A 15083-nucleotide genomic window follows, 5' to 3' on the forward strand; every position below is an offset into this window, starting at 1 on the left:
CCCCATTAATCCCTTGTGCTGCCCTGGGCCTCCCTGCCCTGCTGCTGCCCCCCACAGCACATGCCCCTGCGGCCCTGCAGCCTTTGAGAGCGCCCCCCGCCCCTCCGCGGAGGGGCCGGCCCCCCTGCAGGGGGGGTGCAGGTGCTCGGGCTGCGTAGGGCACCACCATAGGTAGGGACGTCCCTGCCCAGAGCCCCACCCCTAGCCAGAGCCCTCACCCTCTCCAGCACCCCAATCCCTACCCCAGCCCAATGAAAATGAGTGAGTGAGCGAGGGTGGGGGTGAACGAGCAATGGAGGAAGGGGGGATGGAGTGAGTGGGGGTGGGGCTGGTGAGAAGGGGCAGGTCTTCAGGGTAGGTGGTGGGGCAAGGGTGTTCTGTTTTCTGCAATCAGAAAGTTAGCAACCCTAACTTCACATACAGCAGCCAAGGGAGTCTTGGAAAGACAGGGGAAGCTTGTTTGGATGTGATTAATTTTAGGAGCGCCAAATGTGTTGAAATACACCAACAAGTTGTTTCAAACCACCTACTGCTAAGTACAGTAATTTAGACCTTTTGCTGATCATTCAGATCTCATTAGCTTGCGAAGGTCAGATGGAAGAGTCCTATGGAGCCGGGCACATCATATTTCTGCTGATCATGTTCATCACATCTTTAGAAATGAGAAATATGGCAGCTATAGAAAAGAAATCTGAAATGTCTTCATTGGGAAATGAAAGGCACTTCTAGCAGCACAGGACTCCTTAAGGCCATACTGCATGCCAGGACATGGGCCATATCCCAGATATGAAAGGCAGCATCACAGCATACTCTTAACTGGAGGTAACAACTCATGGCCAATCTTTGAGGGGGAACACCTCCAGCAACACCCACTGTCATGCTGGGAGATGGCCCAGGCCAGGCTGTACTACAAAGAGTTTCACTTCAAGCAGTTTAGCATCTGTCTCATGTCTGATTGAGTTACTGGGAAATGCAACATGGCCAAGTTATGAGAGGCAGCAGCTCCAGTAATCCAGGGCAGGAGTGGCTATAGTGTTAGTTAGGTGGGGAAAGTCAAGTTAGGTTTGCGTCTATGACTTTTCTGAGCCCATATAATGCAAAGCTTTTCAGGGAATACTTCATGTTTATCAGTTCTAGCTGAAGTAGGATCAGAGTTGTGACAAAGCAGACTCTCTTGCCTGGTGCTCTCTGATTTGGAACAGCTGGCATAGTTATTTGGCAGAGATGATAAATAACCGCAGCATTTTCTTCCAGATGACATGCTTTGAAAGTTTGTTCCCTTCCACTTATGGATGGTATAGGAAAACATGCTGATTATGACCTGAGACATCTAGGAAGTCCTCCAACAAAACGAGAAGACCAGACTTGATGTATTTGATATTTCAAAGGTTTAAAAAAAAATCAGAAGAAAAGCCTTAATACATGAATTCAGATTGATAGAATTACTTCCCTTACCATGAAAACGAATGGCCATCCAGCTGTTATAAAATTCTAATCAAACAATATCACCCTTATTCAAACTGAAAAAGTTAACAGAGTTCAAACTTAAACTTTCAGTACTTTTAAATGAGAAAATATCTTAAATGTATTTTGCTGTATCTTGTGACAAAATGTAGATCCACTTTTTTGTAGTACTTTTATTATTTGGAATTATGTAAAGAACATGAAGTCTTTTTCCAGGAAGTGTGATATCTGCATATTTTCTTAAAATCCAATGGTTCTTTTTTGCAGTTCTTTGGGTGAATGGTATTGGATTTCAGGGCGATGTTACCAGCAAGGTTCTACATATCTTTCACCTGTTTTCCAATGTCATGTTTTTCACTCTTTCCAAGGAGTCCACAATGACAAATGTTTGTTTCAAAGAAGCTATTGTCCTTCAGTGAGACTGACTGTACTTATCTTTTGCATTTTATCGTATGGGCCAGAGGCTATTTAATTTCTCTCCTTGTTATAATTCTGACAATGCTTTAACACTAAACAATGTAACCAAACAGGTTCAGCATTATGTAATGAGGGTCTAATTCAGCAATGGTCTGAGTAGATACAACCCACATTGACTTCAGTGGAAGTTACATCTAGTTATGTGAGGGGACAGTTAAATCCAGTGTTTCTGCTTCATTCCTTATCATCTTCTCCTATTCTCTAAAATGATCCGGCCTAGCTTTTCTCAGGACTATTACTTTTCCTCCTTCACTATAAAGAAACCTCTATTCCTTATATCTTGGCTTTAGAGGCAGGAGATGGCCCCTGTATGAATTTCACACAGGATGATGGTTACCCTCCCACTTAGGTACTGTTCAGCAATAAGCAAATATCCATGGGAGGATTCCTGTATAAAAAGCAACGTGACTTGGTGAGGGGCCTTAGCATGAGCCCAGCTGTTCCCTGACCACTACAGAGCCTGTCCCCGCCTCTGCCTCACATCAGTCCCTTTTCACCAGAGACTTGCACACCCCCACCTTCCCAACAGCCCCCATTCTCCCTCCCCTGAGGGGACCCTTCCCCCCACGTTGGCCCCCCCTCCACGCTTCCTCCTTTAGCCCCGCCCCACGTCACAACGTCGACCCCCTTCAGGGGCGAGCACTCAGCGCAGGGGAGGCGGGGGCTTCCTCCCTCCCCCCGCGCCTCTTCCCTGCCCCTCGAGGCCCCGCCCCTTTCCGGCGCCGCGAGCCTCTGGCCACTGCCACGCCCCCAGTCTGGCTGCTGGCGGGGGCTCAACCAATCGAGGCGCAGCCGGTAGCAGCGGCGCTCGCGCTGCTCCCTCAGTGCCTTGGCTGGGTGTGCGCGCGCGCGCGTGTGTGTGGGTGAGTGAGAGAGTGACCGGCCGGCCGGCGCGCGCGCCCGCAGCTGTCTGTCTCCTCATCGTCGCCGCGAGCCCCGGTAAGGGACACCCCTCTGCGCAGGGACACGGCAGCGGCCGGGTGGTAGAGCTGCGCCCCATCGCAGGGGCCCCCTGGGAGAGGGAGGGGCTGAGGTCGCTCCCTGGCAGCGGGCTGCGGTGGGGTTGAATCCCGCCCTCGTAGTGGGGTCCCCATTAGCGAAGGGTTTAGGTTGGGCGTGGTGGCGCGGGGCGATGGGCTGGGGGCTCCCCAGGCGGGGCTGGGGGTGGGTGAGCGAGCAGGGTCCCCGCATAGCAGAGGGCAGGGTGTGTGTGTGAGGGGGGGGGGTGCCCTGTACGTTGCCCTCAGCTTGAGTGACTTCCAGAGCGGCATGTGCAGCTTTTCCTTGCAGTCAGCAACGCGGTTCCCTCCCCGCCCCCTTCTCCTGGCTGGGGGGAGTCCGGCCTCTTGGGATCCTGGAAGCGACCCCCCTACCCGCGCAAGTCTCCCGGGCACTCCGCCGTGCTCGCTGCGCGGCGCTCCCGCAGGGGTGGTTCCGCCGGTTGGCTCCCGGCACGGGCTCCCGCACTGAGGAATGAATGAAACGTCAGTCATTTTGCCTCACCCACCCAGAGCGCCTTCAAGGGAAAGGGTATCCAGCTGATTCTCTGTCAGTATTACTTTGCAGGCACCCCACGGCTCGGACCCACCGGGGCCAGCGTCCACCTCGTCTGAACCAGTGTTCATTCTCTGACTGAGCTCACTCTGGTTAAAAATGCCACAGTCTAAAATGAGGCCAAATGCAAAACAGTAACTGTGCTGCAGAGCCATTGTACAAAGAAATATCTATACATGAAAGTTAAAATAGTCAGGCCCTGAAAGTTGCGGAAACCTTTCATTTGTTGTGCTACAAAACACCCAGTTTCTGTGATCAAATACACAAAGTAAACGATATTCTGTAGCATCTTCTCTCTCCTTCTCTGTATGGTACAAGAAAGGGCGGGTGCATCACAAAAATGTGACTTTTTGCATCCGTTGACTGTATTTGTCTTGACTTCATTTTAGAACAGTGAAGCTGTAAATACAGGGAGAGGGGTGATGGTGGGATGGAGAAGGCTGTTTGAAGGTAAATAATATGTAATTCGTGGTTAGAATGTCCCCCAGTGTAACTTGTAGCTCTAGGAAAGTGGGATAGTGAGAGTGGATGTTGGCTAAAAAAAAAACCTTCACAATCAGCTATCACGAGCTGCTTTCCAAATTTTCATTAACTTTTCATGGTCTGCCATGGCACTCTTTCCTGTGTTCAGGATGGTCAGCATGTTGGGTTGCTGTCATCCAGTAAGCAAGCTAATTATGCTGGAACTATAACATATTTGAAGTGGTAGTTGAGTGACTAAGACTTAACACTATCTCATACCTGTCAGTATTCTTAGCTAACATCTGAATATAGAAAACACCTGGAAGTGAGGCATGTCTCCTGATTTCATCAGGAAAGTTGACATAAAATACTACTCAAGATACTTAAAACCCTTCTCAATGCAGTCTGTACACGCTGTACAGCCTCTGGTGAATCTGCTGCACCAGAGGAAATTTTCCCCAAAAGGCAAGTGTAAGTATAGCCAAGTGCAAGAGATTTCAAGTCTTATAACTCAAATTCTTTTTCTACCTTGCAGCTGACTTGTACTTTACATGGTCAGTGAGTGTGTGTGTGTGTATGTATGTGAAATGTAATATATAATTTTGTTTTGCTTATTTGAAAGGCTAGATTTTGGAGTAAATTTTAACAGGAAAGATTACACTTTGCATCATGGTGTCTTTAAGAGTGCTAGGTCTAAGAATGGGGAATATCTTTAAACTCCTTTTATTACACTATTCTCTTCCCTAAGTGTCTGATTACTTGTCTTTCTAGATCTAAAAGTATATTTACTTTAATCAGCTTATTATACACCTTATTATACAGCCTGTAAATAATAATGGAGAGCAACTGCTCTCACTGATGTAAGTACTGTACAGCACTGTACTGTACTGAGGTTTCGTAGCTACCAGTCCTCAGACTGATGTTTCTGACTCTGTGGATACTGAAAATGATTGATTGAGATAATGCAACTTAAAACCACTACTACAAACATGTGACTAGTATAAATACAGAATGTCAACAGAGATCCAGAGAGTATATTTGTAAGCTGTTTATTAAAGTATTAAACTTCATAGTAGTGCCTTACATCTGTAGTTGGAGAGAGAATCAGATGCATTAGCTTGGGAATGGGACAGTCTGGGGAGGAAAGAGAGACCCGGAACCGAGAGGCGCAGACTCCAGTCCTGTTACAAGTTCCAAGCTCTGCAACAGGCTTGGCGTAGCTTGAAAGCTAACTACTAGTGCCTGAGCTTTCTAACTCATAAAATGTTGGGGAGCTACAGCTTTCACTTATGGACCTTTTCCTTAAATGAACAATTATGTTTAGAAAAACCCTTGGAAATCAGACTGAACATTTTTTTACCTACTATAAAGGCTATTACTACTGAAAACAATTAGAGAAAAAAGTCTTTCAATTTTACTTTGGGCAAAATACCTTTTTTTAGTATCAAATTCTTAGTTCTGTGTTGGGCTGTATCTTTTTTCTACTTTAAATTAAAGACTCAGCTTTATTCCCTCTCTCTCTCTCTCTTTTTTTTTTTTTTTTTAAAAAGAGGGAATGCATTTAAAGTCTGCACTTAAACTCTCCTTTCTTGTTAGCAGCCGCGCTTCCCATTTTGTTAGACCCCTGGCAGTGAAACAGGATCTGTAGTCCGGAGTGTAAAAGACAAATTGAGCTTTTGTTGTTCAGTAGCCCATTCTGCAGCAGCATAACCTTTCACCTACTTTTCTGCAGCAGTCATGTGACTTTCTAGTGCTGTGGAGGAGGAGTGCGGTTTCAAGAAAAGAAATACCGGTTGTGCAGTGGAAGTGCCCTTCAAATGACACATCAGAGCGTCGTAAAACTAAACTGCAGATCCAAATGTATTCTCAATTATTTGGTGGGAGGGTAGGGGTAAAAAAAGAGAGAACAAAAATGCCTAAGACTGTCTAATTCAAATGTTTTCTTGTCAGGAAAAATGGTTAACCTTTACAATATGCAGAGAAAATGGAACTGGTGGATCTAGCTTCTTGCTGCTTTAAAAAATGTATGATTATAAGCCCAACCTTGGAGAGCTTTCCTGTATAAAAAGCAACTTAAATGGAAGCTTTTTTTTTTTTTTTTAATTGGCATGCAACTAAGTTGGGTATCGTAATTCAGTACAGTCCTCTAGGACTTGCAGTATACTGTGAAGTATTCCTAAACTCCAGATTTTTAGGAAAACATGCATATAAACAATTGTAATGCAGTCCTCCCTGCATGTTCAAATCACCTTTTTTTTGTAGGGTCTATTTAAATGATGGCACCAGTGTTTGACTCTTTTTGGTTTGTTTTTTTGTTCTTTTTAGTCCCTAGGGCAAATGAAAAGTCTACCTCTTGAACCCTCCCCCCGTGCCCGCCTTACCCACTTGCACTGTAAATCACATAATCTGCTGCCTGAGATGACCCCACTTTTTTTGCCTCGTTGGCCCTGCTTAGCAGTCATACTGATAGCTGTTTTGAGCCACTGGAGAATGTATGCTTAGCCAATAAAAAGCTTGTCACTCCAGTTATCTAGGTTAATGTACGGAGGGTAAGCATTGCAATTCTGTGTTACCGCAGGAATATTACAGAAGGTAATTAGTGGAATGCCATTATTCTGGTAATGTAAATGCTTAGGTGTATCTTTCACAACAGCAAAACCAATTCCCCCTCCCTCCAAAAAGACCCCCAACAAAAAACAACCCACCAGTCTTCAGCCCTTTCCTTGCTGCATAGCAAAATAGCTATATGGTGTTTTGGTTTTACATGTCTGGCTTTTATGTAGCAGGATGTACTTTAAACTTCCAGAATGTCATAAAAGGTGGCTTTTGCGTGGATGTACGGAATAACATGCATTGCAGTACAGGCCTGAAGTAATGCCTTTTTCTAGGCTTGGTACTGTATAGAAAAGAACATATATGGGCAGAGAATAAGGAAAATATCTTTCTACTAGTATTTTCCTGATAAGTGAATGTCAATTTTGCCTTTGAACTGAGTTGAGCTGTGTGAGCTGTCTGAGTTTTTAGCCTGTACATTAAAGGGCCTTTCCTCTACCTGTAGCTTGCTGCTGTGGAAGTGTGCTGGAGTGGCAGTTTTAGAGTGAAGTCCTCTAGTATTTATGCAGTAAGTACAGCTCAGGCTGCTGCAGTCAGGTTCCCCCATCCTTATTTGCCCATGTGCCTCTACTATTGACAAAATAGTTTATTCTTAGACTTGGTAGAATTCAATTATTATTTTTTTTATAATTTTGATGAGTAACATTGTTTATTTTTAAGCTTTTTTTTTTAATTTACCTGTTCAAAATTTCACAGTTGTGCAAAATTAGGAGTTTTAAACATTTTTTTCTGGATTTCTGTTGATTAAAATTTTCACAGTTGTGGGAAAATATTAGGGGGGGGCAATTATTTAAAGACAGTAGATGCTGAGATTCAAAAAGTTAAAGCTTTATTACAGTTAAAACGCAAATTGTTAATATCAGCTGTCAAACTATACAGTAGAACCTCAGTTATGAACACCTCGGGAACGGAGGTTGTTCTTAACTCTGAATAAAATGTTACGGTTCTTCTTTCAAAAGTTTGCAGCTGAACATTGACTTAATACAGCTTTGAAACTTTACTATGCAAAAGAATAATGCTGCTTTTAACCATCTTAATTTAAATGAAACAAGTACAGAAACAGTTTTCTTACCTTGTCAAATCTTTTTTTTAACTTTCCCTTTTTTAAGTAGTTTACGTTTAACACTGTACTGTATTTGTTTTTGTTTTTTTTTGTCGCTGCTGTGGCTACCTGATTGCATACTTCCAGTTCCAAGAGAGGTGTGTGGTTGACGGGTGTTTGTAACTCTGAGGTTCTAATAACAAAGCAAATATCCTTAAATTGAAATATAATAAGTGCTCAAGTAGCACTTTTCTTAGTTTGCCTATCTGAAATATATTTCATCAGTTTGTGTACAGTGAAATCAACATTTATGGATAAAAATCTAATCCTTCTAAGCATACTTAGGTTTGGTTTATATTAGCAACTTATGATGATATAACTTCTTCGCTCAGGGTTGTGAAAGATCCACACGCCTGAGCGACACAGTTATACTGACCTAACTCCCAGTGTAGACAGCGCTATGTCGATGGGAGAGCATCTCCCATCGACCTAGCTACCGGCTTTCGGGGAGGTAGAGTACCTACGCCTCTGGGAGAAGCCCTCCTGTTGGTGTAGGTAGCCTCTTCGCTGAAGCTGTGCTGCTGCCTCATTTTTAAGCGTAGAGCAGCCCTGAGGTTACCACGAGCTCATTTTGCATAGGCCTCCAAACAGGTAAATGTTACATGACTTGGTTACTATTAGTCAGAACTGGTTTTGGATTGGTGACTTAGATGTGGAAAACACTGTAACCCATTGGTTCCCAAACTGGGGGGTGTACCCCCTGGGGGGGGCATGAAGAAATTCCCAGGGGGGCGCGAGGTTGCCTGGCCCTTGAGCTCCCGGCCAGGGAGACTAGCCCCTGGCCCCTCCCCTCCTGTCCACCCTCCCCCACAGCTGTGCCGCTGTGCGGGCAGTGCAGCTTGTGCCCGCCCACCTCCCAGGCTTTCCAGTAAGCCAGTCCTGCCGCTCTGAGCGGCCTGGTAAGGGGGTAGGGAGCAGGGGGTGGGGAGGGGTTGGATAAGGGGCAGGAGGTCCCGGGGTGGGGAGGCAGTCAGGAGACAGGGAGCAGGGAGTTTGGATAGGGGGTGGGGTTCCGAGGGTCCCGGGAGGGGCGGTCAGGACAAGGAGCAGGGGGGTTGGAAAGGGGGTGGGGTCCCGGGAGATCAGGGGACAAGGAGCAGGGTGGGTTGGATAGGGAGTGGGGTCCTGGGGGGGGATGGTCAGGGGACAAGGATGGGGGGCGGGTTGGATGATGGTAAAGGAGAGGTAGGGGGGTGAGGGTTTCTTGGAAATTAAAAAGAGGACGTGATGCCGAAAAGTTTGGGAACCATTGCTGTAACCATTTACCAGTCAGTTCCTCTATAATAGGGAAGCATGAAACACAGCATTCAATTTAGATCAGTGCCTTAAAAAAACAAATAAATAAAATTGGACGATCACAGCAGCACACTACTTCTAGAAGAAAAGCAGAATTTTTATTGAACTCCATTGAGATACAGAGAGAGATAATAATCATTTGTCCCGCTCTGCCATGCCCCCCAGCAGATGGTTTTCTTTTCTCTCGAGCATTGCCTGAAGGGGAAGGGTTTTATAGTTGTTAACATGATCCTATTGGGATCCGGGCACCCGCCCACTGCTAAAGGATCCCCCCCCCCCCACAGCCTAAGAGGGGGATCCACAGGACCTGGACACCAAATGAGTATGGGGGACAACTAATGAAATAACAGGGACAGGTGTGTGGTCAAAGGATCAAACGAAGGGAACCAGATGGGGACACCAAGCATAGTAGGCAGAACAGCCTGGAGAAACGATACGTGCAAAAGGTATATCTGTGCCTTCACTTGTCATTTGGCCCCCAGCATCATTTTACTCTATATGTTAGCTAAACTTGTTTGATTCCTTAGAATCCTTGCTGGGGGCACAGAGTTATTACTTTCAGCCCTCTCCACTCGTGATCAGCTCTGAACTGCTGACTAAAGACGGTTCAGCAGGAGAAACAGGACTGTTTAATATCTGCACCTGAGGGCATGGTGTGTATTTGTGTGAAAGGGTAGTAAATATGGCTTTGAAGCTTGTATTTGTGACTCCCTGTTCGGCACTAAGTTTCCTGAAACCCTTCCCACTCCTCACCTCTGACCTAGTTCCAGTGTACTGGGAGTAGCAGTCAGTTTATGAAACCCAGGAGACTGGGGTGGTTCAAAGTCAAAGCTTTTTTTTATATGTGTATGTGTCTTCATGACTTCTCCAGTGTGGAGCTATAATGATTCTTTATAACTGTCTCAGTTCATAGAAGTCCTGTTTAGTCCAATATTTTCTTCTCCCACCTCAGCTGAAAGTTCTGTGCCAATTCTACAAGGATATCAGCCCCAGCTGGTTTGGGAATAAGGTGTTCTCTATGCCGGGGTTCTTGACCTTTTTCTTTCTAACCCCCTACCCCCCTCTTATGCTATAAAATCTACACAGACCACCTGTGTCACAACAATTGTTTTTCTGCATATCCAGTAGATTAAAAGCCAGGGCCGGTGTTAGGGGGTAGCAAGCAGGGCAATTGCATGGGGCCCCATGCATAGCTAAGTTGCTTCGGCTTCAGCCCCAGGCGGTGGGGCTCGGCTTCGACTTTCTGCTCTGGACCCCAGCAAGTCTAATGCTGGCCCTGCTCTATGGTTTATTTTGGTGGACCCCCTGAAACCAGTTCACGGCTCTCAAGGGGGCCCCGGAACTCTCAAAACAGAGCTATGTTGAGTGACTTGGTTACAGCACAATTCTATTTAATAGGGTAGGTGGGTCTTTAACGATATTCCCAAACCATAGTAAGAACTTGGACCATGCAAGTTATTAGCATGGTTTGGAAACTCTGAAGCCATTTTTATACTACAAAATGGAACTTTGTAACCAGATTCCCTCATTATGGTTCTGTTTGGGCCTCAGTGGGTTTTGTTGGTCAGGTCTACATGCAGGTCAGCGTCACTGGTTTTTGTTTCTTCTTCCCCTCCTCCCCCCAAGCATTGCCCAAATTTAGGAGGGGAAAGGAGGTAAAATTAAATTAATTTTAATGGCAGAATTAAAGGATCTGCTGTAGAATGCAGGTCAAGAGCAGCTAATGTGAACAACAGACATTCTCAGAAAGCTGCCCCAGGCTGACCACGGGAATCAAGGGATTTGCTTACATTACAATAAAAAGACTTACGGCATGGCCTCAGCTGACATGAGCTTGCGGGTTATAAAATAGCAGTGGAGATGTTCAGGCTTGGGCTGGGGGCCAAGTCTTGGAGACCCTCCCTTCCTTATGGGGTCTCAGAGTCTGGATTCCAGCTCAAATCTGAACAGCGACACTGCTGAGAGCCCCATGGGGGAGGGGTAGGTCTCCAAGCCTAGGCTTCAGACCAGACCTGAACAGCTGCACTGCTATTTTTAGCCCTGCAGCCAAAGCCCCATGAGCCCAAGTCAGTTTACCTGGTCTCTGAAACTTGGTGCCACGGGATTTGTATTGCAGCGTAGATAATAGTCAAGCTGACAATACATAGGTGCAGCTTGGTCTTTGACATTGGCCCCAGCAAACCACCCAAAGACTCAGACATCAGGCTGCCTGTAAACATTCTGGCTTGCAACACATCCCCAGTGTTGCTGCGCGTATGTGAAGGACTTTGGCTCCTCACTGTAGATGCAACTGTAACCCTGAATAACTTTTTAAATATTACTTTCCCAAACGGACAGTGGTTGTCAGACACTAGTTCAGATCAATCCTGGATAGGTGGTATAAGTTTCAAGAGGATGAGAGCCATGGTTTGAGCCCCAAGTGTGTTAAAAAATTTAAAATTGTTAAATTTTGACATTGTGACTTTTTGGGGTGCGTGGGTGGGGGCTGCATCTTAGGAACCCCTTGCTCAAACAACCTAACATTTGAACTACTAACTCTATACCCTGGACCCCCCAAGGCACAGAAGTTTTCACAACAAATCGGTCAGCATGCAGATTTTAGAGTACTTTTCAAAATTTGGCTGTTAAACAGTAAGCTAGTGCCCGTCTTAACTATAGTGGTGCTATGATCCCAGTTAAATGTTTGCTAGAGTCAGTCAGCTTAATTTTGTTTTCATCCAAGTTAAATAGTGGTTAAACTGAATATTTCTTTAATTCAGGTTTAAGAGGGCTATGTACATCTGAAATATTCTGTCTGTCTCTGATATTACTGTCTTTATTCCTTTTGCTCCATCCTTATGCTATAGCCATCAGATTCAGCTGTCAGGTAGAACATTTTGGCTCATGCAAGTCTCAAGCCATTTCTGTGCAGTGAATATTTGTTTTCACTTTTGCTTTGCAAATTTCTCTAAACAGTGTTGCATGTCTGATGTATTTTAAGACTATTCATACAACTTTGTCATAGTCACTGTAGTATCAGTTGCTTTGATAAGATTTAAGTGCAGTGAGTTTCTGTGTGTGTCTTGGGTTGTTTACCTGTTAAGGTGGAATAGCATGATTAGATATCAGTAAGGATGAGTAGAATTGGAGGAAAATAGGGCACTGCTTTGAAATGGAAATACTTAAGTGAATAACAGTCCTTGGAGGGCTTTCACAGGCAAATTTAGACATCAGCTTTTGCAGGGGTGTCACGTGGTACGGAAATGAGATAGCTACCCTGATTCTGAGCTTCTGCTGTCTTACCACGTTTTTTTAAACTTGGAAAGCTATTAATACTACTACTTTCCTGTCATGAATGACTAGCATAAATAGCCGATAGTCAGAATCCTCTTTCTATCTGGGTCGCCATTAAAGTGCTTCAGAACCAAGTGCTTCTTCACACAATTTTCTGAGGACATGAGTTCTAGCATTCTTTGAGTGGCATACCAAGAAGTGTTCAATTACGCATCCTAATAGCTATACATGAGTATGTAAAATTCTAGAAAAACCTGATCCCCAGTCTAAGGTATCTTTGGAATTCTACTAAATTGTGTGTTTTTGATGAGCTCCATGTTATGAGGTCGTTGTTCAAATACTGCCTTATGTGAGCACCAGATTCACACCAATGAAGAGTTTTTTGGCATCTTTAAGCATGAGTAGTCAGCTACCCTGAAGGCCAAATTCTGCCATGATGAAGGTGGATAAAGTACCCCAGAAGTTAATGGAGTTGTATTCATAACAAGCCTGAATGTGACCCTAAATTACCAAACTGATACTCTAATTAGCAGAATTCTCTAGTATGAGCTGTATAGAACAAACTATTACTTGAATAGGGAATACTCTGAAATATAAGTTATAGAGATCACAACTAGTTTTTACTACTCATCTCTCATGTTGGCTTGGTTGGGCAGTAGTGGAGTCAGTTACCTTCCTTCTAGGTGTGCAGAGCATTAACCCCTGTAGAGCAGAGTCTTCAATTTTAGAGCTTAGTCTTCATTAGGACTGTTATCTTAAAATATCCTGCCACTATCATTGGTTGAGCATCAGCGGGAGCATTAGTGTAGATAGGTTTCAATCAGACATCGCAATTTTAACTACTGTTTCGTTGAGCCCTGGTCTCCACTGCAAACTTATGTCAGTATAACTGTTGCTCAGGGGTGTGGAAAATCCACAGCTGTGAGCAATGGAGTTACACCATCCAAACTCCTGTTGTAGACAGCATTGGGTAGATGGGAGGGCTTCTCCTGTCGACGTACTGCTGCCTCTCTGGGAGGTAGAGTGGCCCATTTCAAACAGTTGACAAGAAGGTGTGAGTTACTTCTTGTCAACTGTTTGAAATGGGCCACTCTCATTACCACTATAAAAGTTATTTTTCCTCCCTTGGTATCCTACTGTTAATTGAATTGTCTCATTAGACTGGCCTCACACTTGGTAACGCAACTCCCATCTTTTCATGTATTTATACCTGCTCCTGTATTTTCCACTCCATGCATCTGATGAAGTTGGTTCTAGCCCATGAAAGCTTATGCCCAAATAAAATTGTTAGTCTCTAAGGTGCCACAAGGACTCCTCGTTGTTTTTGCTGATACAGACTAACACGGCTACCACTCTGAAACCTGTCATCTGACTTTTGTTTTTTGAAGCATATTTTACCTATTTTCAAGTTGATGAGTTTACAAACATTTTAAACTATAGTAGACCACATTGTAAAAGGCCACCAACTTGAAAATCACATTTTTACCTGAAAATCTTGTTCTTGCTATTAAAAATAATACCCACAACTTTTAAAATGGAAAGACACAAGAAAAAATGTATTTCACTTTTTTCTGTTTACTTTGCACTTTTGACTGCAGTATCTATGCGGCTGGCAAGAGTGAAGAGCTGGCAGGGCAGTGGGGCAGAGATAAGTCTGTTTTTGCAGACACACATGCACACAAATAACTTGTGAACTGCACTAACAGTGAATTTAGTGATTATAATTATTATTTTTGCAAGTGTAGATGCAGCCCAATAGTGCATTTAACAGCAATGGTAGCAGACGGAGGGAGCGGTGGAGCCTGATTGTGCTTCACAGGTTGTGTTTCACAGAAACATCAAACAAGAAGAGTTGATAGACTTCAGTTCTTCTGCAGTATCCAAACTGGGATAGATGTACAAGGGAGTTCAGCTTGATGTATGTGTAATCATAGTTATATGTTAAGAAAATTATTACAGAACTATAAAAATCCAGCATTTTACTTTTGTGTGAATCAACTGCTGTATTTTTGACATAATGAGGTGGTCACTTTGCTATGAGAGCGCGTGAATAACCAGTGAGAGTGAGATGGCTGTTAGAACTGTGGACCTTATTCATAAGGAATAGGAGCTGATTTCTGAGAATTAATTTGCATACGAAAAGACAGGAATGTTAGAGAATTAGATTAATTTTTTTACTAACTTTTTCTTTTGGCGGTTACTGCGACTTTGTTGGAGATCTGAAGAGGCAGCAAAACAGGCTGTTCCACAACCTCATCTCTGACCTGCCTGGTGAATGACTCTCATGTTTTCCCCTTGATGATGATTATGCTTTTGTTTCCACCCAGCTGTACTTAGCTGGAAGTAGAAACTATGGTAAATTCCTGAGATAAGGGAAAAATAAGGCAAACAGCAGTGTTTGCACCTTTCTGCTCTTCTTTGGCATATGACCTTTATCAAACCTACATCCAGATGAAGATATTTTGATTAAGGCTAATGATTACTGCTGTGCGGGATCTTGCAGTATTTTTTTGCAGTTCATTTATTGGTTATAATGGAAAGGAGATTGCTGGCATGCAGGGTGGATAAAAATCAATGTTTTTTTTTAAAAAAATCCAGTTTTTTTTTAATTTAAATCGGATTTTTTAAAGTTTTTTCCTCAAAAAGCATTTTATCTAAAGACAGTTTTAATTAAGATACATTATAGCTCAAAGATATATCATTATGGAATCAGGATTATAAATTCTAATTCTATAGTATGAGACAATATATTTGTGTAATGTTTAAGAAAAGTTTTATAAATGAGTTCCAGTAGTTCATGGATTAGGGACTCAACCTTATGGGGTGCCAGGGGCTTCTGTAT

At 43.9% G+C, this 15083-nt stretch overlaps 1 protein-coding gene across 1 annotated transcript in view; it reads left to right on the forward strand.

Annotated features, from left to right (window-relative positions):
- Positions 1-2724: 2724 nt before the first annotated feature.
- Positions 2725-15083, forward strand: part of CPT1A (carnitine palmitoyltransferase 1A) — a 70062-nt gene continuing 57703 nt past the window's right edge. Inside the window, exon 1 of the mRNA XM_048855763.2 lies at positions 2725-2880. The gene's annotated coding sequence lies outside the window, so the exon portion shown is untranslated. The remainder of the gene's footprint in view (positions 2881-15083) is intronic.

The sequence above is a fragment of the Caretta caretta genome, chromosome 6, assembly GCF_965140235.1.
Source record: "Caretta caretta isolate rCarCar2 chromosome 6, rCarCar1.hap1, whole genome shotgun sequence".
NCBI lineage: Eukaryota > Metazoa > Chordata > Testudines > Cheloniidae > Caretta > Caretta caretta.